General features: G+C 44.9%; 1 protein-coding gene and 1 pseudogene across 7 annotated transcripts in view; one reads left to right on the top strand and one right to left on the bottom strand.

The window, feature by feature from the left end:
- Ntrk3 (neurotrophic receptor tyrosine kinase 3) overlaps positions 1-16846 on the top strand; it is a 378049-nt gene that overhangs the window by 125592 nt on the left and 235611 nt on the right. The gene's annotated exons all lie outside the window — the stretch shown is intronic.
- Positions 6493-12599, bottom strand: LOC109678569 (small ribosomal subunit protein eS25-like; annotated as a pseudogene).

Here is a 16846-nt window from a genome sequence, read left to right as displayed (position 1 = left end):
CTCTGCAGGTGTGCAGTGAATCATCCTAGAGGTCTCCTTATGGTCATCTTTGGTTGTATCCAGGCAAGGATGCACCATTCCACCCCTGCTCATTCCTCACGCTCCAGGCTCTAGGGAGCCAAGCATTCTCCAGCACCGACTCTTCTATTTGAAGGGAAATCCCTAGGCACCGAGTGTGATACAAAATGTTTTCCTCTGTAGCTACCTGCTAGCTGGCTGTTCTTGGCAGACCTCTATATCCTGTTCAGCAGTGCCAAGGATAGCCACTATGCTTGGCTTTACAGCCAAATGATTGCCTCTCTGATTCTTTTAATTTTGGCAGTGGAACACAGTGCTTACTGATCCATGTCATTACAACTTGCTCCCACAGGGTTAACAGCCCTTCGATACTTCAGTTTAGAAGTTCTCAACCTTTTGTCCCCTGCTGCCCATGTGGCAGACAGATGATAGTCACGTCTTAAAGCCTAACTGTGGGTGTAACCTGACTATCCCGAAAGTGCTGGCCCTTGCAGTAATTTTACACCCAAAAAATATATCTGCAGACAAGTTAGCAAATGGGATTTTTATACCCAGGAACAAAAAGCAAACTCTTTAAAATACATCCACAAACTTGTGTACCCATCAAAAATAATGGTGGTGAGCCAGGCATAGTGGTGCAGGCCTGTATTCCCAGAACTCGGGAGGGTTGTGATTTTGACAAATAGTGAGACCTTTGTCTCAACAAACCTGCTACATTTCCTCACTCATCTGGCCATTCTAGCGTATTGGGACCAGGATGGAAAACCAAGAGGGTAGGGAGCTGCCAGCCTGGGCTTCCTCACGCTGTTCTTTGCCCAACATGGCTTTCACCCTTGCAAAGTCAAGTTGCAGAAACTGCTGTTGCAGGACCCCACCTCTTCTCATGTTTCATTCTTTCCCTCCGTGCATCTTCTTGCATGGATGGGCCTTGGGAGTGTCCACTTGCCCAGGGAAGGCATGACCATGGGCTCTGGCTGAGAAGAAGCTGTCACATGACTGCCAGGAAGTTTATACATCCCAGTCTCCTGTGAACTCTGCAGAGGCCTTCAAGATGTCCAAAGAACATCCCTGGCAACCACAGGTAGCCAAAGCAGAGCGATCATAACTGTTAATCAGGAAACACACTTTTGGACTATGGGGCAGCAGTGATGGGGGAGGCGGGATGGGGAACCACATTTTGGAAACAGCCACCACCAACTCAATTGCTGTGAATGCCTGGCCCCAGCTTCTTCTCAACCCTCTGGCCTCCCTGCCGTGTGCTTATCATGAGAGCAAGCTGGATAGGGTGGGGGGGAGGTGGAGGTACTGCAGGTGGAGGAATGGCATTCTTCATCCAGCTGTGTTTCCAGTAACCAGGAGTGTCTGCCACCTGCTCCAGGTCCTCAGCTTCCAGGAGAAAGGAGCGGGGAGACTCGGGAAGGCTGATCTGTCCCTGACTCTTGCACTCACAAGGGTTGCCAACAGTCTGCCCCTTCCCCACTGCTAGTATGTTATTTAAAGGGGGACTGACCAAGTTGCTGTAGTGCTTACCTCTTTATTCTCTTCCTTGTGTTAACTCTTCTGCTACAAGCTGGAGAGAGATTTGCTGGATTGTTCCCTGACAGGACCGATTACCCAATTTGTGGGGCACAGTGCATAATGTCCAAAACAGGTGTTAGAATTGCAAGCAGCTATATTGGAACATTAAACTCTGAGTGGAGGACTTTTCTGAGTATCGCGCCAGGTCACTGACTGTGATGCCAGCTCTTTCCCTGAATATAAAACCCAGCCTGGTTTCAACTCCTCTGTCCTTTCCTGAATAGAGATGAAGGAAACAAATATTTCCGGGCTTCCTGTGAGGTAGAAGAGAAGTTGGAATTTGGATAAAGGCATTACTGATTTTTCACTTTGAATTATAGGCGAGGATGAAAGAACCTACTATGTGCCAGATGTCTAATATATCTTATAATAGTGAATCTTCATAGTTGATCACCACCCACAAATTAAAGATGAGAAAACTGCTCAGAGTGGTTAATTTGCTCAAAACCATGTACCTGGTGAGTATCGAGCCAGGTTTTCAATGAGTTCACTTCCAATCAGCATTTCCCATTCTGAGCAGAACATTTCAAATGCTTGGTGAAATTGGACCTAGGCCACCCCCCCACCTCCAGATTATTTGAATCAAGCATGGGCATTCTGTTTTAACTCCTTGACTAATTTCAATGTGCAGCTAAGGTCAAGGACCAGTGGTCCTCTGCCAGTACACATCCACGTGTGTCACTAGTTCCCCAGGTCAGTTATGTAGTCTGCAGACCAGCTGGTTACCTTGGAAGCTTTCAAATGTGCAGATGCCTGGGATCTACCCATCGAGTCAGACTTAGGGTAAAGTAAGGGAAGCAACCATCTCTCAGGGGATTCTGATGCCCACTAGGGTTTTGAAACCACCATCCTATATCTGGATAGGAACAATGGATGATAATGTGGCCAGAGCTTTTCAAACTTTAATCTCTATGTCAATCTTGGGGGATTCTGGGCATTTTGTTAAAATTCAGATTTTGATTAATGGGTCTGAACAAGGGCCAAGAGTCAGCCTTTCTTACAAGCTTCCAAAGGACACACTTTGAGGAACCAGGGGCTTAACCACTGGTGAAAACCAGAGGCCTGTGACCTCATACTCAGATCTCCTCTCTGCTTGTCATTTTATCCTGTGCATCATTAGCCAAGTGAATCAACCTCATAGGTTCCCTGGCTGGAATTTTGTGACTATAGGATTACAAAATATAGCCACTACTTCTTCCAAGGATACTTAGAAGGTGCTACCTCCATTGATTCCAGTGACAACTGTGAGGTCAGTCAATATGGACAGCCTCACTGAAGAAAGAGAGAGAGAGAAAGAGAGAGAGAGGGAGAGAGAGAGCGAGCTGGGGGCAGAACTGAGAGAGGCCAGCAGCCAGGGGATAGACTGGCATTCCCAAGCTCAGGTTTCCTTGTATGGTTGGGGTAGTCATTCATCTTCAAGAAACTTCTGTGTCCTGTCTGCTTTTTCTCCTGCAACTGATCTTGAAGGCAAAGTTGGGATGTGCTGAGAACTGGAGAAGCATGGGCTGGCAGGCCCTGGAGTGGTCTGAAGGAGAGTTGTTGTAGGCAGAGAAATCCCCACGGTTGGGTTGGTGGCCTCCTGGCTTCAGAGATACCGCACTCGGTGGTGGCTGGGCTCTCTTTCTTCTTGGGCCTGCTTCTCTGGTGAAGAATTTACACTGGAAGCCTGCCCTGCCCTCTGATTTAATGTATAATGAGTTGCATAGTTGGCCAAAGAGGGGAGCAGTTTCTTAATCAATTCTGGAAATGCCAGCCCTCTCTACCTGACAGACATCTTGAGTTCAAAGAGACCTCTGTGCAGAGTGGCTGACCATGCAAATCCAGTCCCATGCAGGGGAAGAAGAATGCCAATGTCTGTCTGTCTGCCAGCAGGCCTTGACATGCAACCCCTGAGGAGGGTGCCTGGGAGGTTCCAGGAAGTGACTTTCAAAGTGAATTCTTCCAAACAGAGTTCAGCAAGTTGGCCTTGGACCAGTTGAGGGGGGTGTGAAAGGGCACCTTGTTGTTGGCCCAGCCTCTAGGAGACACAGGCAGGGTTTGAGCAATGTTTAGTAGCCATTACCTCGGGAAATGGCTCCAACTGCATTAGCCCTTCACCTCGGGGACAAGGCCTACCTTCCTGTCAGAAATGAGGAGCCATCCAAGATCTTGGGAAGAAGGATGTTCAGTTGGTTGTCATTGAGTGTGTGGATTGGGGCAGTCTTTCTGAAAGATGGCTTGGCAATTTTTATAAAAAGCAGAAGATCATGAAAGCCCTTGTCTCAGTGACTACTTCTAAGAATTTAACCCAAGGTGATAGTCACAAATGACTGTCCACATTTCTCTGTACGGATGTTTATCCCTCTGTGAGTAATGGAGTAGACTTGATAGACTAAGAGTTACTTAGATGTTAGTTAGATGTTAGCTAGTTCCGTATATTGTAGTCCAACCAAATGATGCAATAGAATGCAAGCCTTAAAAATGACTCTTTAAAGGTGGATTTTACATATTTCTGAAGGATCCAAATGCAAATGATAAGAAAGCCTAATAGTATAAAAGGAAATGTAGTAAAAACCAAGTTTCAGTATTTAGGTTATTTTTCGACATTGTGGTGACCACTATTTTGAGGTTATTGTGTATTCTTCCAGGGATAGTCAATGCTTATCCAAGGATGCCTGTTTCCCCATTGCTTTTACATAAATGAGAGCTTGAATTTCATTGTTCTGTGCCACACTACCTTTGCTAACTATCTGTCTTGGAGATGATTTCATATTAGTTTAAAGAAATCCTTGGCATTCTGTTTTTTACAGTTGCATACCAAGAATGCTATCATAGAGCAATATTTATTGACATGTGAAAATGTTTACAGTATATTTCCAAGTCAGAAAAGACTATAAGCAGATTCTGTAATCCCATTTGTTGTTGTTGTTATAAAAAAAAAAGAGAGAATATTTTTATCTCTATACCTAGGAAAATACAGAGACTGCATAGAATTTATAGGTCAGAATGGAAACAGTAGCTATATTGAGGTGGTTGGGGTTATGGATATTTCATTCTTTGTAATATGTTTTCTCTCTTCCAAGTTTTCTGTATTAAGTCTTAAAAGCAAAACAAAGCAGATTTGAGCCCCCCAAGGGCAGCACAGCTCCTGGTGAGGACTGACTCTTGCTTCTTTAGTGACTCCAGAGTGCTGACCCCACACCGAATTCCCTGCCCTGAAATGGATGGGAGAACCACAGCTCTGATAGCATTTAGCACCACTGACTGCATAGACAAGACTCCTTGATATTGTGTCCTCAGGCCGCCTGCTCAGAGTCACTAATGGGCTGAGTATGGGAACTGATTAGAATACAGCTTTCTGGGCCACATCTACTGAATCTGATGCTCCCACAGTAGGTCATGGCTATTGGTGTTCTTAAAAAACACCCTCATTAATGTTTGAGAAAATTTGGTGTAAAATTAAGGACCTGGAAAACTTTTTTATGAAGGGCCAGATAGTGAATATTTTACACCTTGCTGGACCACTCAATATTCCTGTTGTAGAAGTAAAATAATCCATAGACAATGTGCAAATGAATGGCCATCGGTATGTTTCAATAAAACTTTATTTACAAAATAGACCTCAGGCTGGAGTTAGCCCACAGGCCATGGTTTCAGAGTCCTGGTATACATTGACCTCTTTGCCTTAAAAAAGTCAGTCAGAAGGTGGAAAAACCATCAAGAGCATCTTATATTTGAAGAAGCAGTTCATGGTATAAACAGCTTCTATGAACTGAATGCTTACTATGTGCCTGACACTTTTTTTATACGCCTGCACAGCAGCTATTATCTGTGCTATACCAACAAGGTAACTGAAAGAGAAGCGATTAGCCCAAACTTGCATGGCAGTTGGCTTGCACACAGACTTGGGGAGGGAAGTCATAACGCTGTAGCCCAGTTTTTCTCTGGTCTTTGGGAAAGAATTTCAAAATCTGTGCCTTTTTAAGCATTAAGCATCCACAAGTCACTCTAAATCCCCAAGCTAAGGAAGACTAGCCTTGGAGGCGGTACAAGGATGGCTTACCACCTCCCAGACACTTCAGCTGATGACTGGGTTCCTGAGCAGTCTCAGAGTCTGCAGGTGCTGTGGGCAGTGCTTGGGTTGAAGTGGTGGCTGAATTCACTTTCTTAAAGGACAGGGGGGTGCTGTTGTCATGGAAATGGCTTTGGCCACCTGCTGGACAGTTCTGAGTCATGCTGCTCTGAATCCTGAGTTGCCCACTGCTAAGCCCAAGAGCCTTATACCCAGCTACTGACAGGAGACTTTCTTGTGGCCCTCCCTGATGACCATGCAAGTTTCCAGAAGGAAACTTGTTAAACATCCAACCCATTTACACCCAGTGGAGATAAGGCTGATTCCCTGCCTGTCTGCAGACAGGGCTGGACAAAGAGTAACAGTGGCAGTGGAAGGCAGAGGCAGCCTTTTGCTAACTGGGCTGTGTTTCTCTTTTGTCCTATCTCAGCCTGTCTGAGTCTCAGCTGCTTCCTGAGTCAAGGGCAAGACAGTGTCCCCTTGGTTGGATATCACCTCTGAGATTGGTGGCTCAGCTTGATTGCTTTGCCAGGTAGCAATATGGCTGATTTCACTCCCTCCAGGGTTATCTTATAAAAATACCAGTGGCTAACATTTACTGAGAGCTTGATTTGCCTTTAGATGTTGGTTCATTATCTAATATCTTGAAGGCTTGGGCTGGACACAAAACAGAATCTGGAACCAAGTACTTAAAATACCTTGACTTAATCAAAGAGTAGTTTATTGTATAATTATTACCATAGTACAGGGATCCCCACAGTAATTTTCTGAGGCTGCTATTTTCATCCTGCTTTTTAAATTTAATAAAGTTTTACTTTGCAAGATACATGGTTGGTTGAACCTGCTCATGCATCTTTACCAGAAGCTGCAGCATCTCCATCCTGGTATTTTTGGTGTAAATTACTTGAGCTGTATGCTTTGAAACTGTAGTTTGATGAATCCTTTACTAAGGATCTCCTGATTGGCTGCTCTGGCCAGGGAACCTCAAATATTCAGTCTCCCAGAGACCACACGTGGGGTTCTAAGCTTATAGTTGGGGAATTCCTTACAGAGTTTGTCATAAGTAGCTTTGTCCGATAGGACTAGGTTGTTGAGCTTGTCCTGAATTTTGCCTTTGTTCCATTTCTTCTTTTTGGCTTTGCCCCCAGATTTATTTCCAGGGTTTTTGTCTTTCTTGGCTGACTTTCCCTTGTCCTTCTTTTTCTTCTTTGTGTCCTTGAGAGGCACCTCGAATCTCAGAGAACAGCAGCCACTGCAGCCTCACAAAGATAGTGGACTAAAAAGAATCCTGACTTTTACAAATGAGAACTCAGATTCGCAGGATCCTCAGGTTCTACTGGGGATCAGCAGCTCTCTGGCTCCTAAGACACATGCTCTCAACCATTATCATACATCCTGTATTCTAAAGTCAGGACAGAAGGAGACCCAGGGCTGCTGGGAGCCTTGGAGGGTTCACGTCCAGGGACACAGAAAGCCTTTGACTGATTGTTCATCATTTTCCTCTGTCAGCTGAGAGCCCACTTACAAACCAGTGGCAAAACTCCCAAGCTGACAGCTGCACACTTCCCTCTTATCAGTTAATAAGCTGCTTATCCAGCCTCAGGAGTTCACTTGGCTGTAGGTTAATGGGGTCTTCTGTGGCCCTGGACCCTTAATCCACACCCCAACCCCTTTCTGCTCTCTTTTGTTACAGCAAGTACACAGTACTTCCAGACATCCAAACAACACAGCCCAACCTGGCTGAACCCCCATTTCCACATTCTACTTGAGGTTGTGACTCTAGCCTCTTGGCTTGAGAAACCTCGACTTAGGTGGTTTTTTTGTTTGTTTGTTTTGTTTTGTTTTGTTTTTAGGCAGTACTGGTGTTTGAATTCAGGGCTTCGTGCTTGCTAGGCAGGTGCTCTACTGCTTGAGCCAGAATCCAGCGCTTTTTTGTTCTGGTTATTTGGGAGATAGGGTCTCGTTTTTGCCCTATACTTTCTTTTCTTTTATTTTATGCTTCCCACCATAGCTGGGATGACAAGCTCACACCACTACGTCCAGCTTTTTTCCATTGAGATGAGTTCTCCCTAATTTTTTTGCCTGGGCTGTCCTGGAACTGTGATCTTCCTGATCTTAGCCTCCCACATAGCTTAGGATGACACCTGTCATGCCATCACACCCAGCCACTGGTTGAGATGTTAACTTTTTGCCTGAGGTTGGCCTCCCATTCTCATCCTCGCAATTTGAGCTTCCCAAGTAGCTAGTATTGCAGATGTGAGACTCTGGTGACTGGCTTGACCTAGTTTTAAGAGGCAACTGAGGCCTCTTAACTGAGGCTTAACACCTGTTAAGCTGTGTCTTGGACAGATGCTTTGGCCAAAGTGCCCCAAATGATTTCTAGGGTGATGCCTATTCCCACCATCTGTACCTCAATGGATATCCTATAAGCCAGAGACTTCAAAGTCATTCTTGGCACCTTCTTTCTCTTGGCCAATTCCTCAGCATCTCTACTTTGGTACAACATCAGATTGATGTGCACTTCTCCCAACAATACTTCCTGAAGTTGTTCCTCTGTCTTTGTACACACACCCCTCCATTCTCTCCAAGCTTCCCCCTCAATTTTCTTGCCATATCTCCTACACCACTCCCAACCCTGGACCCATGAATACACTACCTACTCTGCAGTCCTAGTACCAATCAGTGTGGAATGGAAATGTTTGTGCCCCTCATCCTACTCCATTCACTCCAGCCAGCACCCCCGACCCAGGCCCAGGGTGTTTTTTTCCTGCAATTCCCCAACTTCACTGTGCCATGGATTTCCCCTCCTGCCATCAATGTCACATGCTCCCTGACACTGAGGCTGCACGCACTTTCCTACCGAATACGTGGAGTAGTTATGGATGGGGTGTTTGATTAGTGCTGCCCTCTCAGTAGAGTGACTCAAGCACAGGTGAATGTCCTCTGGATACTTTGGGCTTAACATCCAAAGAGCTGGAACCTGCAGTTCTTCCCTTCTCTGATAGGATGTGTGATCTAGGATATTTCCTTTTAGTGTCTGTTGATTGCCCATAAGGTGGAAGAAGGAGTATTCTCCCAAGAGCAGCTTACAGCTCTTTCTACACACTGATTCTCTCCTGCATCCCAAAGGCATCCCATGCATAGGAAGACACCATACTGACCCGCCTTTCCCTACAGTCCCACCGGGCCCTCCCTCAATGTCTCTTTATGTCCCCACCATTTTGTTCAGAGCCCAGTCAATCCCCTGGCTTCTTTTTCCATACCACACTGCTAGGATTTCTTTCCCAGAATGCTGTTGGTCTCATACAGCGTAAAGTTTGGCAAGTCTCAGTTATGGGGTCTTCAGGTGACTTATTAACCCTCTGAGCCTCTGTTTCTTCAGCAGATGAATGAGAGGGACAATCCTTAATATGAGAGTTTATTGGAATTAAATGAAATTACGTATATAAAGCAATTAACTCTGTCCCTGCTCATGTAGTAATCATTCAATTAGCATGGTGGGTGGAAGAAATATGACTTTTGCTCCATTTGGAAAAGCTGTGAGTAATCCACCATTGTGGTGGTGGTTCACAGTCTTGGTCCTCCATTAGAATTACTTGAGGATCTTTTAAAATTTCCAGTGGTTAAGCTACTTCCCCAACCAGTTAGGTCAGAATTTCAGTGTGTGGATGGCAGGCATTTGTAGCTTCTGAAGCTGCCCAGGTAATTTCAGTGGGCAGCCTTGGTTACCTGCACTGGGACCTCCCTGCCTCTTTCCAAGGGAGCACAAACCCTTTGGAACTCAAGATAGAAAAAATGAAAACATGGCAGGAAGCTCCCATTTATTGGACCCCCAAAATGTGCTGGTATTTTAGTTACATGTTCTTACTTGACTTTCACCATGAACTTGTGATGCAAGGATTATTGTCCTTGTTTTTTACATGAGTTTCAGGAAGAATGAGTTACTTTTTTTTTTTTGTGTGTGTATGTGTTTGTGTGTGGTACTGGGGTTTGAACTTAGGGCCTACACCTTGAGCCACTCCACCAACCCTTTTTTTTTTGTGAAGGGTTGTTTGAGATAGTGTCTTGTGAACTATTTGCTCAGGCTGGCTTAAAATCATGATCCTTCTGATCTCTGCCTCTTGAGTAGTGTAGGATTATAGGCCTGAGCCACCTGCACCTGCACAGGCACACTTGCTTCTTCTTAGGCAACAGGTGTCTTAAGGAGGAAGGACAGAGTTGAGGTTGGGGTGGAGGCATTCTCTCCTTTGGTCTTGGCCTCTTCTCTCCCTTCTAAAGCACAGCCCTCCAGTGAGGTAACTGAGTGCCCCAGTGATCACCACCTTCTGAGTGAGGACTGACTGCTATACCTGTCCATCTTCAGTGTTTAGTGACCCATCCCACTTGGTCTTCTGCACTGTTGCCAGCAATCTGCCACCTGTTTTTCCCCTCTTAGTTGTGTTGTTTGTTTAACGGAGAGATTTAAGCGTCTCACAAAGGCTCCCTGTGGATGGGAGGAGAAACATTTTCTATCTAGAAATGGGAACACTGTTGTTGTTCGGTTTTTTTTTTTTTCCCCATCAATTTCCTGGCTTTCTCTTGGGGTGGGAAAATGGAAGATGGGATGTGGGCACAGAGAGGAGAGGTGAATATTGCAGGAGGCATTGTCTAGTTCAGAGCTTCTCAGACTTTACTGTGCATGTGCAGCAGGCTCTTGTTAAAATGCAAATTATGACTTAGTGTGTCTGGAGTAGGGCCTGAGACTCTACATCTCTTGTGAGCTCCCAGGTGAGAGAGAGAGAGAGAGAGAACAGAGTGAAGAAGATGGAAACTAGTAGGGAAGTTGGAGTTATCAGAGCATCCACTGTGTAAACTGGCTATTCCTTCCAGGATCATCAGGCCTGAATCCTGAGAGGCCAGAAGTTGAGGGAGATGAACTCAGGGTAGGCTGTAAGGATGGTGAATCTTACTTCCAAACTCATAAATTTGGCTTCTCTGAATGGCAAGAGAACATTTGGGGATGTCTACGTTTCTGCAGGTTCGCAAAGGGTCTTCTCTTTACCAACACTGGGGGACACAGACCTGAGTAAGTCACACTCTTTGTCTTTAATAAGCACAGAGTTTTTACAGAGAACAATGTATCTTCCGGGGGTCTTTCTCCATCTTTCAGTTTGGAATCCTTCTAGTTGATACTGCTGTCCAGCAACTGGGACTCTGCCCATGTGTTGTTGTTTGAGTGTCCTAGTGCTGTGCTTGTTTAGGTGTCTGGCCTGCCTTTGCTTCTCACCTTCATGTCTCCAGAATGTTATTTGCCCTCCGTGTTGGGTTTGTCCACTGTTGCAATGTTACCCAGTTGTTTGTACCTCTCCACCTTATTGATTTCTTGGATCCCCGTGTTCTGATCCAGCCACTGGGAATGACCTCTTCTACTGTAAATTGGGACTTAGTGATGATACCAGATTTTATTTGATGAGTTCAGATCTGAGATTGTGAAATATTTTTGTTTTGCCATTTCTGCAGAAGATACTGCATACAAACAGGCTTTATCCATCCTTCCCAGTCATATATGTTTGTTTACAAGTGGGTAGGCCTTTGAGTCCTGTATCTGTGATTCTATTTTGCAGGCCAGGAATGGGTCATGTTTGGCCAGAGAGGCCAGGAATGGTTCCCAGTGCTGTTTTTTTGCCTCTGCCTGGCTTTTACCAAGTGGCCTGGAAAAAAGAGATAGAGTCTGATGTGGAGATGGAGTCTGGAGCGGATGGACAGATTGTGTGTGTGTGTGTGTGTGTGTGTGTGTGTGTGTGTTTACCTCTGCAGTCCTTCCAGACCAACAGAAGTTGTCAAAATGGTGAATCCAAGTCATGATAGCCCCTGGAAGACTTATTTATGCTTTACTTTCTTATTTTGTATTTTATAGCTTAATTTTCTATAAATTTCATTATAGAAATATCTGGGGAAATACCGAAAAAAAAAAAACTTCAGTGGTAATCCTGTTATTCACCCATAGCACAGTGTATGTGAAGGCATGTAGGCAAACATGTTTATTTATGCACACACAGGCCTATGTAACTTTGAACTTGTAGCTAAGTTTCTATATTCCCATACATATTTTATACAGATATTTAAATGAAAATGGTCTTGAGAAATCCTCATGGGTTCTTGACTTATTTTTTCACTTAAACATCTTTCTCTGTCATTCAGAAGGCCTATCTTGGTGTTTTTATCGCTCTGAAAAGCTCATTTTTCTTTTTTGCTTGCTTGCTTCTTTTCATGTTGCTTGTATATTACACCATTTCAGTGGGTTAATTCTGAATTTAATCCATTTTCCCCGAGGCTCTGTGGCAGAAGGGCAAAATGTGCACTTATAAAATGTGAATGAGTGTAAAAAAGACACAGGCCAGGCCTGCTCAACTCCCTCTGAGTATGTTTTCAGTCTGGCTTTGTTTGGGAAGCACCAGGTGTGAGAGTCTTGGCAGAAGCTAAGGTAACCTTGTCCTGTCGGCAGCTGGGCAACCACAATCAGTGATTACGGATCACCCACTGTGGAGCATTTCAGAGGCCTTGAGGGACACAGCTCCTCTATGAACAGAGGTCACTGGGGAACCTGGGAAGGACTCAAATGGAAATGTGTGATCGTGACAACAGAGCCCTCGTACACACGCGTGTATTTACCAATGAGTGCTAGCAGAGTAAGATGAAGTGGCGGAAGGCAGTGGCTCTGGGCACGATCCCCGGGGTAAGAGTGGGAATGGAACCCTAGACTTTACCGTTTCTTTGTGACATGGATGGATGTGCTCATCAGATTTCTGTCACTATAGCACATACCTGAGATAATTAACTTATAAGAGAAAAGCTTTATTGTCGCTCACAGCTTTAGAGGTTCTAGTCTGTGATTGATTGGCTCCATTATTTTGGGCCTATGGCAACACATTATAGTAGAAGTCTTTTGGGAGTACACAGCTACTCACCTCATGGCCAGGAAATGAAAAAGAGAAAGCAGAGGAGACCGGGATTCCCCTTTGAGGGCACACCTCCAATGACCTGAAAACCTTCCACTGGGCCCTGCCTCTTAAAGGCCCTACTGCCTCCTAATATCAACAAGTTGGGTTACAAGCCTTTACCACGTGGACCTCTGGGGTCCTTCAGATTCAAAGTATAGCAGCGAGTCACTTAAACTCCCCATTTGTGAGTGAATAGAGCCAATTTGATAGGGACCCAGGAGGATTAACTGGGATTATATACAGAGAGCACTTAGTACCATGACTCCCACATGGTCCACGCCCAGAATGTGGTCCCCGTTGGTATATTAGGGACCTCATACATAGGCGATCCTGAGAAGAAGCAGCATGGCAGGAGTAGAAGGAGTAGAAGGGATTTCTGGACAGTAGGAGTTATAATTATCCTCCTGTCTCTCAGACGTAGTGGCTTTGTGACCAAGCTACTCTTCCCTGTCTTCTGAGTCCCCTGACTGAGAATGAAGCAGGTGTTAGGTCTCCTTATTCCCAAGGTGTCTTTCCAGCCCCTTATGACTCCAAGGGCAGCAGTAGCTGGGTCAGTGGCCACCTACTCGAATGTGCCCCTCCTTCTGGTTACCATTTCTGGGGTGTTGAGAGCTGACAGTCAGTCCAACGCTAACCAGCCCCTAGGAAATACAGCAGTTTTCTGGAGTTGGCAATGTTGACGGCGAGCTGAAGGAGCCGTTGTGACAATCACATCCACAGCTTCACTGGCATGCGCTTGCTTGCTCTAAGTGTAGTGTAGTGTGAATTATTTATGAAGATACCTCCTAGTCAATCGGAAAGATGAGTGAAGGCTGAGTAATCACAGCCCTTACACAGCCTCCTCTTGGCTAAAGCCAGTTGAGATGTCAATCCACTTAGAGGTTCAGGATTTGAAATGTAGGAGCTTTCCACTGAATCATGAGAGCCAACGGACTTCATCAGGCTGAGTGGTAGCTGACCTGGAGAAGCAAAGGAAGGTTGCTTCTCTGTCTTCTAAACATAAAAGTGATTGGGTCCTCTAAGCCCTTCCAGGTAGAAGACTTGTTCGCCATGTTCTTCTTCCTGTCTCCCATTGGTGATGTTTAGGTGATGTGTTTAGGGTGACTGCTCCTGCAGTCACCATTTTCATGAGCTCAGATGCACAAAGTTGGCCAGGGAAGAGAAGAGATGACATGGAAATACTGGGGCTCAGGCTGCAGAAAGCATTGGGAGAGGGCATCCAGCCAGGAAATGGGTACAGACGCTCACATAGCCAAGCCCAATTTGAAGCCACTGAATTTTAGTGCTGGTAGCTGGGAAAGTGGTACCAGCCTGAGACTGTCAAGGGCACCTCAGTGAATGTTAAAACATTGTGCTGATGACAAAGTGAGAAGCCAGCAGCTATGATCTTCCTCTTCAAGAAGACTGTTAAGGAAGTGAACACAGAAAAGACCAAGTGGCCAAATGTTACAAAGACATGGTCTCACATTGCAATCGGGATGACAAAGATCGTTCTAAGGAAATACCCATCTTCATTAGAAACAGTAGAATGGGTTTCAAAAGTGGATCGATTAATAGCTTTTATTTTAAAGCTACATCCTTCCCATGTCTGAACTGGAAAGAATGTCATGCAACTATTCTTTAGGAAATGCCTACATGTAACAAAAAAGTCACCATCTTTCAATGTTAACAGTGAAGGTGTTGTTTGTAGCTAAGACGTTCTATACGGTGATGCTCTCAGCCTGCCCCAGGATCAGCCCTATTTTGGAGGCAGAGCAGATGTGCTCGTGCACATGTCTGGCTCTTTGGGGAGCCGGGGTTCCATTACAGCAAGAGTGTTAGACTAAAAGGAAATTCAGAAGCACAGCAAACTTAATCAGCGGCCAAGAATGCAGAGGAGAGTGTCTACAGTATAGAATTGTTCATTGATGTCTTGTGGAATGGAGTCCAGGCTGTGCTGCCCACCCATGGCCTCTTAGATGCATCTAGAGGCTCCCTGTGCATTTTGGCTCTTTGGAGGTTTGGAGGCTGTTTCTCTAGTTAAGCTGGGGACTGTATGGAGAAAGGAGAAGAGTGGACTGATTTTTTTTATGCCTGCGTCCCTCATCTTCTTGCAGGGGAGACTTGTACCCTTGAATGTCACTGTCTTCTCTGATTCCTTTCCTGGAGGTTTCATTGGAAGTGGAAGACTGGCATGGACCAGTAGTTTTGATGCAAAGAATGAAACAGCTTTCCATCTTTGAGCAACCCAAGGTCTTTCTGCCTCTTCAGCTTGTGGGCAGCATTGAAGTCAAACTGTCTCATCTTTTTAACACTCTTTGTTTTATTTATTTTAATTAATTAATTAATCAATCAATCTATCTATCTATTTATTGACGGTACTGGGGTTTCAACTCAGCTTCATGCGTGCTAGTCAGGTGCTCCACCAGTTGAGCCAGGCCTCCAGCCCTTTTAACTGGTTATTTTGAAGATAGGGTCTTGCTTTTTGCCCAACCTGGCCTGGACCATGGTCTTCTTATTTTGTGCTTCCTGCTGTCACTGGGATGACATTTGTATGCCACCATGCCCGATTTTTTGTCTTTGAGATGGGGTCTCACAAACTTTTTTGCACCAGCTGGCCTTGAATTGTGATCTTCCTTATCTCAGTCTCCTAAGTAGTTAGAATTATAGGTGAGAGCCACCGGCATCCAGTTTTTCACCACTCTTGAGTCAGAAAAATCATGCTCTATTCGCCTCCCAACACCAGGGAGAAAGGTGTCTGTCTATGTATGTATGTATGTATGTATGTATGTATCTAATCTACTACTGACCCTCTCATCTATGTATTGATCCATCTATTTATCATCTGTCTACCCATCTACTCACCCTCTTTATCTATCTATCTATCTATCTATCTATGCTCTCATCCATCCATCCATCCATCCATGTGATTTAAGAAAATGGGACAGTGAGGGTTGGCAAGACTGAAGCCCATAGATCAGCTCAACAGTCTGAGACTCAGGCAGGAGCTGATGCTGGAGTCTTTTTTTGGTGGTGGTGGTACTGGGGTTTGAACTCATGCTTCCTAAACAGGTGCTCTGCCACTTGAGCCCCTCCACCAGCGCTGTTTTTTGTTTTGGATATTTTCGAGATAGTGTCTTGTGAACTATCTGCCCAGGCTGGCTTTGAACCCTGATCCTCCTGATCTCTGCCTCCTGAGTAGTTAGGATTACAGGTGTGAGCCACTGGCACCCAGTGATACTGGAGTCTTGAGTTAGAGTTTCAGTTTCTTTTTTGGGAAATCTCAGTGTCTTCACTGAGAGTCTTCAATTGATTGGATGAGGTTCAATCTTATTTCCAGGCAGTCTTCTTTACTGAAAGTTAACTGATTGTAGATATTAACCCCACATATAAAATACTTTCACAACAATACCTAGATTAGTTAAATAAATGGATACAACTTGGATACAGCCAAATTGATACAGGAAATTAACCATCCTATTGCCTAACCTCCTCAAGTAAAGTTAGTTTCTATAACAGAGTTGTGATGGTTAAATATATTTGTGTCAGTACAGTTTCCAGTCTGTGCCCATCATGCACTTACTACTAGATACTATTGGTTTTAGTATAACCAGCAAAGGCTGTAAGAGATATACTGAGGACCTCTCCATCAACTTATCTCCAAAATAACCAGAGCAAAAGGGTTGTGACTCAAGTGATAGAGTGCCTGCCTAACAAGTGTGAAGCCCTGAGTTCAAACCCTAGTACCAGCAAAATCCAAACCAAACCAAAAAAGAAACCTTTGTTCAATAGGCTTTTCTGAGCTAGTGCAGACAGGATTTGAAAGGCTGTGAGATTCCAGAAGGTAATTGTCTGGGCAGAGCTGAGGCATCCCCAGCTGCCTGAGGGTGTCCATTATTGTGCACTATTTCTAGAATCTTCTTGGAGAGTTGTTGGGGTGTCAAATTCTCATGAGAACCTTTAAGCCAACTCTTCATTCCCCAAGTTTCTTTTTCTTTTGTTCTTTACAGATGGTCTACTTGTAGAAAGATGGGGGAGGGTGGAGAGTCTCAAGAAGGATGCTGAATTTAGGTCTAGCTTCTGATTTAGAGACACCATTCAGAGTGCCTTATGTGAGCGCTGAATCACGAAGAACCTCTTGCTTCCTGTGTCAGCCTCTTCTTGGACCATCAACAGTTCTGCTGCATAGGACCAGGGCAGAGGATGGCCTGAGCAGAGGTCACTGTGGTTTTAGGCAGGG

This window comes from Castor canadensis, chromosome 19 (genome assembly GCF_047511655.1).
Source record: "Castor canadensis chromosome 19, mCasCan1.hap1v2, whole genome shotgun sequence".
NCBI classification, from domain to species: Eukaryota; Metazoa; Chordata; class Mammalia; order Rodentia; family Castoridae; genus Castor; species Castor canadensis.
The sequence above is the reverse complement of the archived record's forward strand: the minus strand, read 5'-3'. Positions and strand labels throughout refer to the sequence as shown.